At 37.3% G+C, this 19,891-nt stretch overlaps 1 pseudogene; it reads right to left on the minus strand.

Annotated features, from left to right (window-relative positions):
- Window positions 1-504: 504 nt before the first annotated feature.
- LOC149744385 (dynein light chain 1, cytoplasmic pseudogene) lies at window positions 505-4,876 on the minus strand (annotated as a pseudogene).
- Between the last annotated feature and the right edge of the window lie 15,015 nt (window positions 4,877-19,891).

The following is a 19,891-nucleotide window of genomic DNA, read 5'->3' on the forward strand; positions in this document are numbered from 1 at the left end:
TTTCCCACAAAATTCGTGATGAGAGCTAGCAGCACAATTGTTAATAATGCCTAGATCTCTTGCCTTAATAAGGCTCTGGATCCTTACAGCCCTTTCTTCTAGTACATAATACAGATATCTCCCACTTAATATCAGTAATACATTACTGAAATGAGAAGTTCTAAGCAGAAATGCTAAGTTGGAGCTGATTTCCCATTGTTTGAAATGGGAAATATATTTCTCATCACATGTGTAGAGCAATGATCTCTGAAAGAAAGGAAACAAATGAAGTGAGTCCTATGATCACTCAGTGTAATACCTAGAGAGAGTTTTCAGACCAGAACACAGGGTGGTGAAAGTCAGGGTGAGCCCAGCAGTGTACCTGAGTTGAAGAGATGGACTTGGGAATTTGGGAACATCAGGGTAAGGAGTTCACAGGGCAGAGTAAAGGAGAAGAGAGAGTTGCAGTGAGAGAAAGCTCTGAAGATCTGCAGAAGCACCAACCCCCCCGCCCTCCACTGAGTCTTCATTTGAGTATCAGAACATTCACATGAGGAAGCTACCTGAAGCCAAGGGACGAATAACCTGAAAGAAGCAGGCAGAAAAATCTCCAGGCTTAAGTGGAACAGAAATTATTGGTGTTCTCACCAGCCTGAGTCGAAAAATTATAATATGCGAGGTATCAGGTAGACTATTCAGAAGGATATTGGCTCACTTAAGGGGCAAGATGAGACCTAGACCAAAGGCTTCTCTGGTCCTGCTTAACAAAGCTCAAAAGCAAGTTTAAAAGGATCAAACCCCAAGGAAAAAAAATGAAGAAAACTTCACCAAGACTCATCATAATCAAATTGCTTAAAACCAGTGACAGAGAGGGGGGAACACATTTTGCAGAAAGAAACAAATATAAGAATTATAGCAGACTATTGTTTTGGAAACAGTATGAATCAGGAGACAGTGGAACAGTATCTTTAAAGTACTGAAAGAAAATAACATCAACCTTGAATGATATAGCCAGTAAAAATATATTTCAGTAATAAAAGTGAAATATTTATTCAAACATACAAAAAGCAGAATCATCACTAGCCAACATGCAATTTTATTTGTATTTATTTATTTATTTTAAAACACACATTTCTCTAACAGATGTATCTATTTTTTTTTGAAAGGAATAGACTATGAGGAGGGAAAATATGTGGCAGAGAGTTGTAAGTTGTTTTATTAATTGTTTTAGAACCACAACAAATTAGTACAGAGAATGCCTTGTATAAAACAACACAAAAAATGTTCAAAGATCGAGGTGTTGCCTTAGGCAAGGCTGAAGATTTAAGTCTGGTGTTTGGAATTTAGGCTGTAGTCCTTGTTTTTGGATGTATCACTGGGTGTGTGGGACAGTCTGTGCTTTTAACCAGATTTGAACAGAAGAATGACCACTTGGCCCAGGCACAAGTAGATGAGGTATTTGGTTTAATGTGTCATGTAACTACTGAAGTTCTTCCCCACGATTCAGTGCCAGGTGGGATTGTGCTTCTTTTCAAACTCCTTCTTAATATAGGCTGTTATATCCGTCTCTATATTTCTCCAATGCCTGAGTAGCACAGTCCACCAAGTCCTGTTGCATTTCCTCTGACATAACAGCATTTTTAATCACAGCATTTTGGTCACAGTGAAGTAGGGGCAGGCTGACTGCATCCAGTCTGCTGGGGTAGGGGCTGGCCAGACATACAATTTTAAAGGGAGATCTTTGGGTAAAAGGAAATGATACCACATAAAAATCTGCATCTGTACAAAAGACCAAATAACACCAGAATTCGGGAATATGTGAGTAAATACAAAATGGTGTTTTCTTATGTTCTAAATTACACTAAAAGATAATTGAATGCTTAAATAAAAAATAATAACAATGTATTGTGGTATTTACAACAGATGTAAAAATAAACTGTATGACAATAACACAGGGACCAGGAGAAAGTAAATAAATTGTACTATTTAAAGGTTCTTCTACTACAGGTGAAGTGATATATTACTTGAGAGTAGAGTGTTATAAGTTATCTATACTAGAAACACCAAAGCAAAATTTCACCAAAGAGAATGTATGGATTGCGAATATGCACGTGAATAGATACTAACATCATTAATCATTAGGGAAGCTTAAAGCGACAACAAAATACCACCATATACTTATTTGAGTGGCTTAAATTTAAAAATAATAATAAACTGACAATATTAAATGCTGGCAAACATGTGGAGAAACTGGAATTCTCATGTATCACTGTGGAAATGCAAAATGGTACAGCCACGTTGGAAAACAGTTTGGCAGTTTCTTACAAAGTTAAACATACACTTGCCACATGACGTAGAAACTTCACTCTTAGATATTTACCTAAGTGAAATGATTATATTTCCAGAAGCTTTACTCATAATGCCAAAATTTGGAAATGATGAAAATGTCCTTCAGCTGATGAATGGATAGACAGTGTGGTGTGTGCATACAATGGGATACTACTTAGCAATACAAATGAATGAAATACTGATATTTGTAAGAACATGGAAAAATGTCAAATGCATGTTGGCAAGTGAAAGAAACCAGACCCCAAAATCTACACACTATATCCATCCATTTGTGTAACATTCTGGGAAAGGTAAAACTCTAGGGACAGAAACTGATGGGTGATTGCCAGTGGCTGGGGGTATGGGAGGTAATGAATCCAAAAGCACAAAAAACAAACAAAAAAATCGAAGCCCAAGAATTCCTATCTTGAACCCAGGCTTGTTCAGTTCCAAAGCTCCTGTGCTCTTGATAATAATCCAGTGATGGATAACATGTTCCAGGTTAATTAAAGGGAGAGAAGTATGAGAGTGCCTACTCATTACGCATATGAGTATTTCTCATACTCATTAACTCATATTCTAAAACACCACTATTCTTGTATTACTTGCTTGGTTCTCCAAGTGTGCTGCCCAGAGCAACAACATCAGCAGCACCTGGGAACTTGTTAGAAATACAAATTCTCAGGCTCTATTCCCAGACCTACTGATTCAGAAACTCTGTGGGTGGGGGTAGATTCAGTAATCTGTGTTTTAACCAGCCCTCCAGATGATTCTGATGTGCACTAAAGCTTGAGAACTACAGATCTACATTAACTCATTAGTTCTCATTACTTCAAACAATAAATGCATATTAGTTGAGTTACTTTCAGTTAATCTGTTTTGGAACACTACTCATCTGTGAAGTCCCTTATGAAATACCAGCTTTGTGAAACCTCCCATTCCTCCCTGCCCCTCCACAATACATTGTTTATACCTTTATTAAACATGCATTTCCTTTCACCTTGTATTATATTTCATTGCTGACATGTCTGTAACCTTCACTAGAATGCCAGTTCCATGGGGCATGGATTCTCATATTTCAGGACTTATAAAACTCATTGCCAGTATAATTTGAGTAAGGGCAAATCCAGCTGGTCATAAAGGTTAAAATAATTGGGAAGTATCAGTTTCCAAGGTACATAAAGTTTCAGACTTGGTTCAAGTAAATCATTTACATTTAGTGGTCATCACCTTTTCAAACTCATAGAAATGAGGGTGGGGGTATGGCAGCCATGAAAATGTTGCTCACAAATCTCCTACTGTGGGACATAATTGATTAATAGCCTCGGCTGTTGAGCTCTGAATCCATCGCAGCACTTCCCACAGGTTGCTTCTAGCCAATGATTCCTGCAAGGTATAGGACTTCTCTAAGGAGCAACTTTGGCTCAAGGACTCCCCATCAACCATACTGAAACTTTCTTAAAACTGTACTGCAGTCTAAGACTTTTCCTACCCAACCTTCCTTCCATCTGTCTTCCACAGGTGTCCAAATTGCATAGTGGTCTGCTAAACTTCTTTGAGTACCCTCCCCCCTTTCCATAGCCATTTCTCCCAATAAATCTCTGCCTTATTTAATCCTGTCTTAGTGTCTGCTTCTCCCAGAATCTGAACCAACATTGGGGATATCATGTTTAGTTTGAGTTCCATGAGTAGTTTTGTTTCACATAAGCAATTGTTTTGTTTTTAATGCATGGACAATGTTACCTGGGTAAATGGCCACTTCCCCTTGCAGATTGGCTACTAGAAAGCTGAGAACAATAGGATGCCTCTAGTTTTTGAGCTAATCATTTTTTCTTTAAAATTTGGGTACACTTGTAAATAAAAGTTTAAATTTTTTAAAATTTTGAATTTAATTGTATAGATTATTTAAGCTACATGAAATAATTTCTGAAAAAAAGCCGAGGTAAAAATAACCCAGGTAATGGTCAAATAATAAGGGGTGGGGTCGGGATTGCCATGTTCAACCAGTCCCATATGCTATGTACTTCATGGCTTGAACTGGATGCTTATTGTGAATGGTGCCACCTGTAGCTGTGTGTTGGTCCTGGGTGGTATGCTCAAAGATGGAAAGAACATGCTAATGGAAAACCCAGATAGTGACATGGAGAGGTCCAGTCAAGCAGATAATTTGGGTAACAATATATAGCTGGGTAATAATAACCTTACTAGAATATAAGAAGTAGGGTTTCACTGCTCAAAGTTAAGCTATAGAGCTCTTTGTATTCCTGGAATAGGGACCCCACAATGGAGAAAATTTAGAAGCCCTAAGTACTAATAAGAACTCTTTAGGGCAAAAGCAACAGATTAATTTGAAACAAACTGGCTTAAATTAAAAGGTTAATCTAATAAACCATGTAATCACACTGTACAAAAAACAAAAACGACCAAAAAAAACACAGCCACAGCTTTAGGTAAGACTCTAACTTTGTCCTGTTAGGGAGGAAAAACTTTTCCTCTCCTCTTTCAGGTTCTGAACCTGTGGCCCTTCGAATTAAACTAATAAAAGACAGATTAACAGGAGAAAAGGCACACAATTTTTATGAATATTTACATGCACAGGAGTTTAGAGAAAAGAAGTGAAACTCAAGGAGTTGGACTTGGGGGCTTATGTACCTTTTAACAAAGGAAAGAGGGTTAGACTTCAAGGGGTGATAAATTACGGGAAAGTAATTAAGAAATATATGGGGGAAATAACGGAAGATAAAGGCTATTTTTGTAATGTCTGTTTATGCAAACTCATCTTGGTGTCATCCCCAGTCTTTGATGATTAAGAGTTCCTCTTGTCTCCCTGGTACTGGGGCTGGAAGAGGGAGCACTATCCTCAAAGGGAAATTCATACCCAACTTTTAGGAAGATAAGGAAAGGGGAGAGAACTCTTCTGTGTTTGTTGACTCTCAATTGCCTTCAGCTCAAAATAATCCTTATGCCAAAGTGGCATATTTGGGGTCGAATATTCTGATTGCCTTCAGTTTCAAACATTGTGAAAGGGACCTTGTAGAATGTACATTTGTCATTTGTCAATTTTGGCTGCTCAGAAAATGAAGAGCCTCTGTTTAATTTTACAGAAGTGGTTTTAGGTGCATTCGGCCCACCCAGTATAGCTGGTTTCTCTGTTTTGGTCAGTTCCTCATCCTTAATCTTTGGACCAATAAAGCTGCCAGCACCTCCTGGGGCTACACACTTCCTCCTTCAGGTTCAGCAGGATACATGTCTGATTTTCCAGAGTCACATGAATGAATGAATGAATAAACACACTGTTTTTCTATTCTTATATTTTTGGATCAATTTGAGATAATTTACTAATAGCTAAATGTGAGTTATTAATTTAAAATATAATAGTAGTAGATTTTAGGTTATAATTAAAATGGGGTTAATAATGAATTATCATTATAAAATAAAATCTTTAAGGGTCAGAGGAACATGTTTGTTTCTAAACATGGAAAATGGACCATGAGCACAGATGAGTTATAAGGCCCCAGCTATCTAAAGTAATTCATTTCAGCGTTAGGGTTTTCATGCAACACAGTTCATTAGGAAAATAAAATATCTCAAACACCCTGTGTTTCTATTGACATTAGTAGAAGTTGCTTGCATACATCAGGTGTTGACTATTGTCCAGAAGTACTGAAATAATACTTTAAAAGTGTCGCTTTCAATATGAAACATTGATGATTGAAGCATTTTATTCTTCCTGTGAGGGTTAAACATGGATGTAGAACGGCCAGTGAATGAATGTTGAATTGGCAGGAAACAAAGTGTTATATTCTTGAATTCCTTTATGCTAAGGAAAAAATTACTTGAGTCTTCTGTGTCTCAGCTTTCTCATGTCTTAATAGAATCTATTTCATAGGGTTGGTTTAGAAGGAAACATTATATTCAGTACAGTGACTGGCATAGCTCCTGACGCTGATGAAAGATGACTATCAACACAGCTTTTTAAGCGTGATTCTTTAAAATTATCATGCATTCCTTGGTCAGGTATTAGGAACTAATCATTAGATGTTGATGGTTTCATTAAAAAGATAATTCAGATTGCTTGTTAAGTCATTCCAAAAATATGTATTGTGCTCTTTTGAATATTAAGCACTGTGCTAGATCCAGCAGATGACTGAGTAAAAATATCTGTCCTCAGTCAGCTCATGGTTTGGTCAGGAGGTAAAAATAATTTAAAATTAATGTTAAAAAAACAAACAAAAAACCCCTGAACTCCTAGATAGAGAGAACAGATTGGTGGCTGCCAGAATGGGGGTGGGAGTCTGGCAAAATGGGTAAAAGTGGTCAAAAACTACAAACTTCCAGTTATAAAATAAATACGTCTGGGTATGTAATGTACAGCATGGTGACTATAGTTAACAACACAGTATTGCATATTTGAAAGTTGCCAAGAAGGTAGATCTTAAAAGTTCTTATCACAAGAAAAATAAATAAATTTGTAACCTTGTAGTGATGGGTATTAAGTAGACTTATTGTGGTGATCATTTCACAATATATACATATATCAAATCATTATGTTGTACGCTTGAAACTAATATGTTATATGTCAGTTACATGTCCACTTAAAAATCAGTGTTAAACAAAGATAATAAAATTATATACTGAACTCTGCTTAAGGGACCAGAGTGGTAACAAACTAGCAATGTCAATATATCTACTGTACTGATAATAAGAGCTAACATTCATTTACTGCTTATTATGAGACAGGTACTGTTCCAAGCTCTTTTTATATATTAACTTATTTAATCCTTACAACAACCTGATGAAATTGATGCCATTATTTTCCTTTCCAGTTAAGGAAACTGAGGTACAGAAAGGTTAAATAACTTTCCTAAGGTTATTCAACTAGTACGAGGCAAGATAAACCAACCCCAGCCATCTGATTTCAGAGTCTGAGCCCTTAAGCTCAAGGTTGTAGTGCCACTCTGAGGCATCCAAGGTGCCTTTGCAGAGGAAGTAATATAATAATTGAAGCTGGAAGGATGTGCAGGATTGAGCCAGGCAGATTTGGGTGAAAAACACTTCGGTGAGAGGGAGTAGAATGTGTATTGGCAGATAGAACAGGTTATATTCAGGCTACTTACATGTAATTTACTATGTCTGTAGCCCAGGTCAGTTATGAAGAAACCAGAGGTGGGGAGACTAGTTAGGAAGTTACAGTCCAGGTGAGAGATAATGAGGGACCAGGCTATGTTGGTGCTAGGTGGAATGGAGTACCTGTTACGTGCTAAATTCTGTAGGGAATACAAAAATGAATGGGACATAACCTTGTCCTCAAAGGGTTTATACTCATGTGGGGAGAGAGATGGTTCATATTAGACTGTAAATTTTACTGGAAACACAAGTTTTGACAACAAGATGAGAGGGAAAATTGACCTTCACAAGTAGAAAGAGAGAAAAAAATGCTAATTTTAACATTGATAAGTATAGAATAATATTAAGGATAAAACATGATTTCCATGACTACACAATCAGAAATAACCAGCTTTGAAGTAGTTGCCAGAAAAATATTCCAAGGATTATTTATGGGTTTAAAGTTAAATTTGTCAGTAATATAATTCTTTTAAAAAAGGAGGGATGAAAATGGGATGTGTACACTGAAGCAGAGGCTCTAAAAACAGCAAGCTTTCCTCCCACAGCTGTCAGCAGTGGTCAAGTGTTATGAGAATACTATGTCTGCTTTGGGGCTTTGAAATCAATATCAGTAACTTGGAGAGGGTACAGAATGTGATAAAGGGTTTAGGAAATAGGAGAACCAAGCAAAGGATAAAGGTATTCTGACTATTCTGAACACACTGACCTGTGCAAGCATGCCAAGAGCAGCCCCACATCTAGAAAAGACACAGGCTCTATTTAAAAAGACATGGACTTACATTTTAAAAGTTTCAGCTAGTTTAACTGGAAATCGCTTTGAATGTATGTACTTCTTTTATGCCCTGAAATTTCCTGGAAAATTAAATACAACATGCATTTTAATGAAGCGCCATAAGTGTTAAAGACGGAAGGGGTTGGGCATCAAGGAAATTAGAATTTTCTTTAATATCATTATCTTAGCCCACTTGAACACATCTAGGTTTTTATATCACCGTTAAAACACTTTGAAACAAATTAACATTTACTAAAGAAACTTTATGATTTCGTTTACAAAATTCTGACATGGCAAATTTCATGTTACACTAGCAATCAGATATATTTACTCATAAAAGTTTAATTCATTAAAATTATTCCATACATATACATTCATATATATAAATCATAGACATATGATCTTGATTAATAAACGTTCGGTACTATATTTAGTATACTTTTGTAAAGTGCTTATTGTGTGTTAGGCAGTTTTCAAGGTGTTTGGGATTCATCAGTGAACAAAACAGGCAAAATGTGCTGCCTTCCTAGAGTTTACATTCTACTGGAGTAAGGAAGATGGTGAAAAATAAACATAATAAATGAATAAATGTTCTAGTATGTTAAAGCTGATGAGTACTGTAGGAAGAGGAAACCGAAGCAGAAGAAGGTTAGGGAAATCAGGAGGGCTGGAGGTGCTGAGAACAAGGTGCAGAATTAAATAGAGTGGTCAGAGTAGCATCCTTGGGGAAGTGAGAATTGAGCAAAAGCTCGAGAGGAAGACAGCCATGGGAAAAATAAACAATACTCTGGTGTAAGAATGTTCTAGGCAAAGGAAACGGCTAGTACAAAGGCCCTAAGAGAAGAGGGTGCCTTATGTGTTTGTGACAGCAAAGAAGCTAATGTGGCGGGGGCAGAGTGAATGGGGGAGAAAAATGAAGAGAAGATCAGAGAAATGGGGGATGCAGACCATGTAGGGCATCCTAGGCCATTGTAAACTTTGACTTTTGACTCTGAATAAAATGGAGTTACTAGAGGGTTTTGACTAGAGGAGTGACATGGTCTAACTTCTATTTTAAAATATCTTCCCTGGTGGTGCAGTGGTTAAGAATGCGCCTGCCAATGCAGGGGACACAGGTTCTAGCCCTGGTCCGGAAGACTGCACATGCCGCAGAGCAACTAAGCCCATGCGCCACAGCTACTGAGCCTGCGCTCTAAAGCCCACGAGCCATAACTACTGAGCGCGTGTGCCACGACTACTGAAGCCCACGCACCTAGAGCCAGTGCTCTGCAACAAGAGAAGCCACCGCAATGAGAAGCCGGCACACCTCAACAGAGTAGCCCTCGCTCACTGCAAGTAGAGGAAGCCCGTGCAGCAACAAAGACCCAATTCAGCCAAAAATAAGTAAATAAATTTAAAAATTTATTAAAAAAAAAAGAGACTGTGGAAAATAAAAAGGCATAAAACATCACTGGCCACAGTGTTGAGAAGAGAGTGTAAGGAGGAAAGGATAAAAACAGAAGACCAGTTAGGAGATTGTACTGCAATAATCCAGGCAAGAGAGGATGGTTCCAAAGTTGTAGCAGTGGAGGTGGTGAAAAGCGGCTGAAATTGAATAAATGGAAAAAGCAATTTCTATAATTTAGTTTCGTTTTGTTTTCAGTTTTCCACTATAGACCTTAATGGAGTTTTCTGAGGTCTTCAAAATGCTGTCAGAAAATATTTATTTAGTCCCCACTTTTTATCATAGTTTCATAGCAGACACTGAAAGGTATGAAATAGGTAACAAATGCCTATCCTAGCCTTAGAAGTGTCTGCACTATAATTCTAAATAGTTTACTATCAATTTAGAGGATAGATGAATATGTGGGAAATTTGACTGTGACCCTACCAGGGATAATTTAGCTGTTCTGATTGGTAGAAAGGAATCACCTTTTTAGCTCAATGCTCCAAAACTGTCCTTGAAGTTATTCACTGTGGAAGGAAGACATCTTTCTATCAAGTTTGAAAAATAGCATTGGTCTGTGCTGCCTCAAAAATGTAATCGCTGGTTGCATGTGCTATTTAAATTTAAGTGAAAATTGTTTAAAATTAAATCAAAACTGAAATTTAGTTCCTCAGTCATAATAGCCACATTTCAGGTGCTTCATAGCCACATGTGGTCAATGGTTACTGTATTGGAGAGAACAGATTTATAACTATTCCATCATCCCATAAAGTTCTATTGGGTAGCACTGCCTAGGTGCTTGTAAGGAAAATTATATACCAGATGTTCCTGGTATCTCTCTTTCTACATTCAATCAGTTTGGATAACTACAAAAAAAGGAATAGGAAAGAAAACACAAACTTTGTATCCCTTATGTATTCTAATGAAATACCACCCCTGTGTTTTTCCCATTTCTTTTGCATTTGTCTTTCATGGCTTTTTTCCTTTTCCTTTTTCTTTTTTGTCTTGAATTTCTTGGTGCTATCTATATTTTCCACCACCTAGAATTAGAAATCAACTCTTTTGTTTCAAATGTGAATTCCCCACCCCCAATTTATAAGCTGCTACTTTATATAACAAAAGAATTGATTTCTGAAAGCACTATTCAGACATTAGCAAAACCAGCAATTGGAATTACCATTCAAATCAATGTCCCTTATGAGCATTAACAGGCAATGCTAAGACTTAGTCTTATTTTTAGACTCTTCCAAATTCCTCTACTGTATGATTTTTAATCAGTCCTATATGATAGCAGGCATCTTTCTTTGCTTCTTACGTTTCAGCTTGCTTTCTTATCATTTTTGTGCAGTGCTACTTATTTAGACTTCTAACTGAAGCGGCAAGTGTGGATTTATTCAACTTACACGATGATTTATTTTCTTGGGGAACAAAGAATAAATATTATATATTAAATTAATGATTCTAACATGAGCCTGCTTAGGTAATTCAGGTAATTTCTACTTACCATCTCCTCTTGGGACCAGGTTAATTTGAAGTAGGCTAGAAAGCTAGCCTTGGGATTTGATAATTTTCCTCTTCACTTAGGTCCACCTCCTCCCCCACTTTCCCGTGCTCTGCTCTGCTCTGTCACAGACCAAAGAGGGATGATTCCCCAGATCCCTGCCAAATTGGTTCTTTTGGGGCTTCACCAATGGCTGGGGCTAGAGGTAAGAAGCCAAGGTATGTCTTCCTCTCTCTCTTTCCTTCCTGAGGTATCTTTATCACTGTCCATAGTAACTCTGGTTGCAGCTCCCACAAGGCAGCGCTTTCCTCTGCAGTACCAGCTCCAACCTTGCAGCTCATTTTATGAGTTCAGCTCCTGCTAGGTGGGCACTCCTCCACGTTTCTAGGTTCTCCTTGGCAGCTAGCTGTGCTGCCCCTCAAACAGGCCCTCCTCCAAGTTTCTAGCACCTGTAAAAGAACTCAGACCCTGGGCTCTGGTAACATCAGCTCCTGCTATAGTCCTTCCAGCGTAGTAATTGCAGCAGTTTTTTGTATTTGATAAGCTCTGGGCTATCTACCCTCTCCCTGTTGTTTTTTCAGCTCTTCTAACAATTTGAGACTAGCTTCTCATATAAAACTCCCTTTGTTGAACTACCTGACATGCCTTCTCTTTTCCTAATTGTACTATGACTGATAAACCCCAATAGCATGGTATCTAAAAGTAGCAGGTAGGCACAAAAACAAATGATCTCAGGGTCAGAACTGTGCTTGAAATCCAGACATTCCAATTTCTGAGTGTGTCACTAAAGAAGATACACACTTTGAGTTTCAATATCCTTACCTGTAAAGTTTGGAAAATAATTCCAATTCCATTTGTTGATCACAAATACTGAATGAGATTATTTAAATGAGTGCTCTTAGAAAATATCTAGCAGGAGATACACAATGAATATTCAAATGATTGTAAAATGTTTTCATCCTTCATTTAGGAAACAACTTCACTGTTGTAACTTTAGCTTTTAGATCTTTATCTAATTAGCAGACCTCAAACAAGATTGATCTGAAAGGAAATTTAATCCTTTCAGATTCATATGTGTTTAAATCTGCATTACTATTTTTCTCAGAGGTTGAGTGAGGGGTATATTCTTGCTATTTAAAAAGACTAATTCATCGAAAAATAAATCATACTCAGGCTGTTGTGCAATCTTTTACACTAAAATATATATTCTAGCGTTCCTGAGTTTTTCTGTCCTTGAAGAGCAATGGGAGAAATCTGTCCACAGTTTTATTAAACCCTCCTTTCCTATTGTCACCAAGACATCCATCTCTGGTAGCCCAAAACTAAGTGGTGTGAAATGTAAACAATATTATGAGCAAAATCTTCCAGCAATGAGCACAATTTGCAGACACCAGTCACTGAGGCTTACCTCTTGTCATTGGCAGATACATTTCTAACTTCCTTGTTTCAGGCAAAAGTGTTCCCCTATAATTAGAGCAATTCCAAATATTAGAGGATTATGTTTTAACCAACTACTTTACATTTTAATCACATTTTATTGTGAACTATAATATATATTGAGGAAATTGTACAAAGCAGGCATTTACAACTCAATCCTTTCTCATATAATGAACTTCTGTTCAATGATCCTCAAGATCAAGGAATAAATAAAGCCATCAACCTAAAAACCTCATTCAGACTCTGTCATAATCACTACAACTCTCTTCCAAAGAGAATCTGAATTTTATGGTAGTTATTTCCTGCTTTTCTTTATAGCTTTACCTCCTTAGAATGTGTCCTTAAACAGTATGATTTATGTGTACCTGGTCTTTTACGCTACTTGGAGTAATGTAGAAGAAGTGTTCTACATTTCTCTTCTCAGCATTATGTTTATGGGAAACATACATGTAGTTCTAATTCATCCATGTTTATCTTTCATAATATTTCATTGTTTGACTTATCATAATTGATCCATTTTACTTTTCAATGAGTTTGAGATTATTTTCAGTTTGAGATATTACAAATAATGATGCTAAGCATATTTTTGTATATGTTGCTTGCTATATATGTGCCTATACTTCTTTTAGGTAGAGATGTGAGAGTAGAATTGCTGAGTCATAGGGCAAGAATATCTTCAATTTTGGTAGATAATATCATACTGTATTTCAGAGTACTTTAAACAATTTATATTTTTATCAGTACCTTAATAGAATTCCCATTGCCTACATCCTTGACAATATCGGGTATTTGTGTGTGTGTGTGTGTATGTGTGTGTGTGCACTCACGTGCATGTTTCTTAAATTTTAGTGGCATCTCATAATTTTAATTCACACCCTGTTGATTACTAATGAACTGAGCATATTTTATATGTTTATAGACTACTTGGACATCCTTTTCTGGGAAGGGAAGTTTAAAGATCTGGCTCAATTTTATTCCCTATTTTCTATTGGGTTGTCAGGCTTTTTCTTGTTGATTTTTAGTTCTTTATTTTTTCAAAGGAAGCCAGTTCTGTATCAGCTGTATGTTTTATAAGTGTCTTATACTGCTACATCTCCTTTGCCATTCTTATGATGGCATATTTTGATAAACAACAGTGAAGTAAAAGTTTGACTAAATGAACTACATTAAAATTAGGAACTTTTATTGTCTCAAGAAAATTAATCGGTCAAAAATTCTCACAAAATATTAGCAGATCAGGGGCTTCCCTGGTGGCGCAGTGGTTGAGAGTCCGCCTGCCGATGCAGGGGACACGGGTTCGTGGTCCGGGAAGATCCCACATGCCGTGGAGTGGCTGGGCCCGTGAGCCATGGCCGCTGGGCCTGCGTGTCCGGAGCCTGTGCTCTGCAACGGGAGAGGCCGCGGCGGTGAGAGGCCCGCGTACCGCAAAAAAAAAAAAAAAATTAGCAAATCAAATCCAACAGCATATTAAAAGCATTATTCACCATGACCAAGTAGGATTCATCCCAGGAATGCAAGGGTGGTTCAACATAAGAAAATTAATCAGTGTAATTCATCACATTAATAGAACCAGGGGAAAAACACATGATCATCTCAACTGATGTAGAAAAGTCACTTGATAAAAATCTAACAGGCTTTCATGATAAAAACTCTGAGAAAAGTGGGATAAAGTTAATGTGATAAAGTTTATTTATGAAAAACCCATAGCTAACATCCATCATACTCAATGGTGAATAACTAAAAGCTTTCCCTCTAAGACCAGGAATGAGACATGGATTCCTGCTTTCACTGCTGCTAGTTAACATTTTTCTGGAAATTCTAGTCAGAGCTATTAGACAAGAAAAAATAAGTAAAAGGCTTCCAAACTGGAAAGAGAGAGGTAAAACTAACTCTATTTGCAGATTATATGATCCTATACTTAGAAAGTCCCAAAGAATCCACAAGAAAGCTACTAGAGCTAATAAATGAATTTAGCAAAGGTGTGGGGTACAGGAACAACACATGAAAATCAGATTTGTTTCTCTACACCAGCAGCGAGCAATCTGAAAAGGAAATTATGGAAGCAGTTCTATTTACAGTAACATCTAAGAGAATTAAATACTTAGGAATAAATAATATACTAAGGAGGTGAAAGACCTGTACACTGAAAACTACAAAACATTGCTGAAACAAAATAAAGATCTAAATAAATGGAAAGATATCCCATGGTTACAGCCAGGAGGACCAGCATTATAAGATAATAATACTACCTAAAACCATCTACAGATTACATGCATTTTTATCAAATTTCTAACAGCCTTTTTCACAGAAATGGAAAAGCTGAACCTCAAATTCATATGGAATTGCAAAGGGCACTGAATACCCAAAACAATCGTGAAAAAGAATGAATTTGGAGCACTCACACTTCTCGACTTTGAAACTTACTACAGACCTACAGTAATTAAAACAATATGGTACTGGCCTAAGGGAAGATATATAGACCAATGGAAAAGAATAGATAGCTCAGAAGTAAGCCCTCGTATGGTCAATTGATTTTTGACAAGGGTGCCAAAAACCATACAACAGAGAAAGGACAGTCATTACAAGAAATGGTGCTGGGAAAACTAGATATTCACATTCAAAAGAATGAAGTTGCACCTTTACCTTACACCATATACAAAAATTAACTGAAAATGAATCAAAAACATAAACAAGAGCTAAAACTACAGAAGGTCCCTGACTTAGAGTTTTTTGACTTTACGATGTTATAAAAATGATTCTCATTCAGTAGAAACTATACTTCCGATTTTGAATTTTCATCTTTTTCTGGGCTAGTAATATGTGGTGCCATACATGTTGCTGGGTAGAAGCAACAAGCTGCAGCTACCAGTCAGCCACAACATCCTGAGGGTAAACAACCAGTATACTTACAACCATTCTGTACCCATACAACCATTCTATTTTTTACTTTCAGTACAATATTCAATAAATTACATGAGATATTCAGTACTTTATTATAAAATAGCTTTTGTGTTAGATGATTTTGCCCAAGGTAGGCTAATGTAAGTGTTCTGGGCACGTTTAAGTTAGGCCAGGCTAAGCTATGATGTTCAGTAGGTTTAGGTGTATTAAATGCATTTTCAACTTACAGTATTTTAAATTTACAATGGTTTTATTGGGATATAACCCCATCATAAGTCGAAAAAGATCTGTATAAGATTCTTGTAAGAAAACATCAAGGAAAATCATGACATAGGGTCTGTCTGTGATTCCATGAATTTGACACCAAAAGCACAGGCAACAAAAGAAAAAAAATATATATATAGGACTTCATCAAAATTAAGAACTTTGTGCATCAAAGGACACTATCAAGAAAGTAAAAAGACAATCTACAGAATGGAAGAAATTGTAAGTCATTCATTTCATAAGGGACTAATATCCAGAATATATAAAGAATTCCTACAACTCAAGAACAACAAAAATAAATAACCCAATTAAAAAATGGGGAAAAGACTTGAATAGACAGTTTGCTAAAGAAGATATACACATGCCCAATAAGTACACGAAAATATGCTCAACATCCTTAGTCATTAGTGAAATATAAATCAAAACCCCAATGAGATAACATGTCATGCATACTAGAATGGCTATAATTTTTTTAATGGAAAATAACATCTGTTGGTGAGGATCTTGAGAAATTGAAACCCTAGTGCATTGCTGGTGGGAAAGTAAAATGGTGAAGCTGCTGTGGAAAAAGGTTTGGCACTTCCTCAAAATATTAATCATAGAACTACCATATAACCCAGCAATTCCACTCCTAGGTATGCATCCAAATACTTTAAAGCACAGACACAAACAGACATTTGTACACCAATGTTCATAGCAGCATCTTTCACAATAGTCAAAAGGAGCAAACAACCCAAGTGTCCATCAACAGATGAGTGCGTAAACAAAATGTTGTATATAAAATGGAATAGTATTCAGCCATTAAAAAGAATGAAATTTCTCTACAAATAAAAAGTGCTGGAGAGGGTATGGAGAAAAGGAAACCCTCCTACACTGTTGGTGGGAATGTAAATTGGTGCAGCCACTGTGGAAAACAGTATGGAGGTTCCTCAAACAACTAAAAGTAGAGTTGCCATATGATCCAGCAATCCCACTTTTGGATGTATATCTGGACAAAACTATAAATCAAAGGTACATGCACTCTTATGTTCATAGCAGCACTATTTACAATAGCCAAGACATGGTCGCAACCTAAATGTCCATTGACAGATGAATGGATAAAGAAGATGTGGTATATATATACAATGGAACATTACTCAGCCATAAAAAAGAATGGAATAATGTCATTTACAGCAACATGGATGGACCTAGAGATTATCATACTAAGTGAAGTAAGAAAGAGAAAGACAAATGCCATATGACATCACTTATATGTGGAATCTAAAATATGACACAAATGGACGTATATACGAAACAGAAACAGACTCACAGACATAGAGAACAGAGTTGTGGTTGCCAAGGGGGAGGGGTGGGGGGGGGAATGCATTGGGAGTTTGGGATTAGCAGAGGCAAGCTATTATATATAGGATGCATACACAACAAGGTGTTACTGTATAGCACAGGGAAGTATATTCAGTATCCTGTGATAAACTATAATGGAAAAGAATATGGAAAAGTATATATAAATAACTGAATCACTTTGCTGTACACCAGAAAGTAACACATTTTAAATCAACTATACTTCAATGAAAAATAAATTTTAAAAAATGAATGAAATTTTGATATATGCTACAACATGGATGTACCTTGGAAACATTATGGTGAGTGCAAGACTATTCACTTAGACCTATGTGTAGAGGTCCGCACCTCTGGCACTATGGTTATTCTTATTATGGCACCATTGTACAAAGAATGAGGAGGCTTAGGGCAGAGGCTGGCTGAACTCCACTGGTTGGGTCAACTTAACCACCTGGTTTTTCACTGTCTTTCTAGTGCTGGATGCTCCCTTATGGGCATGAAAATGAGAAAAAGATCTGCCTACTTCATGACCACCCCAATAGATCCATTCATATGCTTATTTCTCAGACCTCCTTGACCATGATCTTCCATTTGTGCTCCTTCCAGGCAGCTGTCCAACCAGCCAACATATTCAACACTGCACAGGATTCTACGCATATTCTAACCTCAGGCTGCTTATTCCTTCACATGAAGTTGACCAAATACACTGTTTAAAGCTATGTCCATTGGGAGGGTTTCCCCTCACCAATGTCTTTAAGGCCCACCCTGGAGTGAGGCTGTAATGTAATCTAGTAGTAGTAGCTAACTTTCAGCTTGCACCAACATATTGAGCCAACTCATCTGTGAACCAGGCCTATAGGGAATCCCCCATAATGCCATTGGAGAAGTCCTCAGAGCAGCAGCAGTAGGTATAAAATAGGTCTGTGCTACCTATTTGAGTACCTTTCTTGACTGTCCCAGGCCCATTTTGAATATACAACTTTTATCATTTGATGAATTCCTGCTATGCCTTCTTCTGCAATTTTATGACTTGGTGGATCAGAAAATACCCAGTTTATGATAAGCAATTCTGGTCACATGGTCCCTTGATGCCCCATGGTGAGATATTCCCCTTCTACCAGGGCCCAGCAACATGCCAAGCATTGCTTTTTGAATGGTGAATAGTTCTCTGCTGCAAATGGCATGTCCTTATTCCAGAATCCTAGGGGCCTGAACTGTGAATATATGTGGCATCTTTATATACGGGTGCCTCTAGCGCCTTGGTATCTGCCATGTATGCCATGTATCATAGCCTGAACCTGTTCCAGAGCAGTCTCTTGCTTTGGGCCCTACTCAAAGCTCACAGTCTTCTAAGTCAGTAGATTAATGGATCAGAGTAGCATTCTCACATGTGTTATATTCCCCCTGCAGAGTCTGCAAAGACTTTTTTCTTAACGGTAAGATGTTCAAGGTGCAATAGCATGTCTTAACCTTTAAGAGAATGTACTGGAATATACCAGATCCCTGGACTCCTAAAAAATTAATAAAGTGGCAGTCTCCTGAATCTTTGTAGAGTTTATTTTCTATCCTGTTGTACATGTGTCTTACCATAATGTCCAGATTATTTGCCATTTCTTGCATCAACTTCTATTAACTTGATGTTATCTCCCACAATTTATGACTTGGTGGATCAGACAGTACCTGGTAATGAAGAATCACTGTTGCCTCTATGATGAAAGGGGTTTGTAGTATTATCACCTTGGACCTGCATTATGTTCTGCAGAATAGCCACATGATTGGAGTCTCTTGGAATTATGTCGTGACAGAGAGCAGATGAATATATACTGCTCCATGTGAAAGCGAATCAATTCTCCTCCTTCTTGATGGAGTTAAAATGAATGTATCTGCTGTATCAGTAGCCACATGCAAAGTCCAGGGGCCACGTTGATCTGTACTGGTAAATATAGCACATTAGACAATATAACCAATAAAACTTTGATTAGGATTACTATTTCTTGAAGTTTACAGTAGTCCGATATCTGTCATATTATTGATACATCCATTTTTTTGCATGGAACAGGCTGATGAACCTGCTTCCTTTAATTATCTGAGCACGAGTCTAATCTCTTCTTGTCCACTTGGGATGTGGTATTACTTTTGAATTGCAATTTTTTCTGGATGAGACCATTTCAGGCACTTAGACTTGACCTTTACTACCATCATGACTCTTAAAGTGAGTGTTCTGATAAGTACTGTGTTCACCTAATTTATTCACTCGGGGACTGGTGAAATAACCACAAAGCTGTTACATAGACCCACTGGATCCGCTGTGAAATGGTCTTGGGCCAGAATGCCATCTATGATCTGGCCTCTGTAGCCTCCACTCTAACAAGGGCGTCATAATGTTGTTTTTGAACTGTGTTATTGGTATAAGCTCATACCCTGTATCCAACAGCCTTTGTTAGTTCTGAGCATTCTCCTTTCCTCAGTGTACGTAAGGGTAAATGGCCATAGATGTCTCCTTATGCAGTACCTAGGAAAATAGCTACTGTATATACTTACTGTGATATGTCCTCCCCTTCAAACACTGGGCTCTGGGTCTAAAATATGTCTCAGTTTTGGTAACTGGGCAATGGATTAGGATTTTGCATTGCAGCAGCTGACCGGCCTTTTGCTCTCCTGATTTTGCCTTTTTGGGGGCAATCATTTAAGTGTTACTTTAGACTTTATACATTTTTTTAACCTTAAATGCTTCACAGTGTCTTTCCTAAGAACAGGTGTCTTATTTTACCCAACTGTAGTACATTTATCAAACCACAAAATTTAATATTGATTCATT

Source organism: Delphinapterus leucas, chromosome X (genome assembly GCF_059928025.1).
Source record: "Delphinapterus leucas isolate spDelLeu-1000000601 "Yukka" chromosome X, BTC_Dleu_Yukka2, whole genome shotgun sequence".
In the NCBI taxonomy this organism is placed as follows: domain Eukaryota; kingdom Metazoa; phylum Chordata; class Mammalia; order Artiodactyla; family Monodontidae; genus Delphinapterus; species Delphinapterus leucas.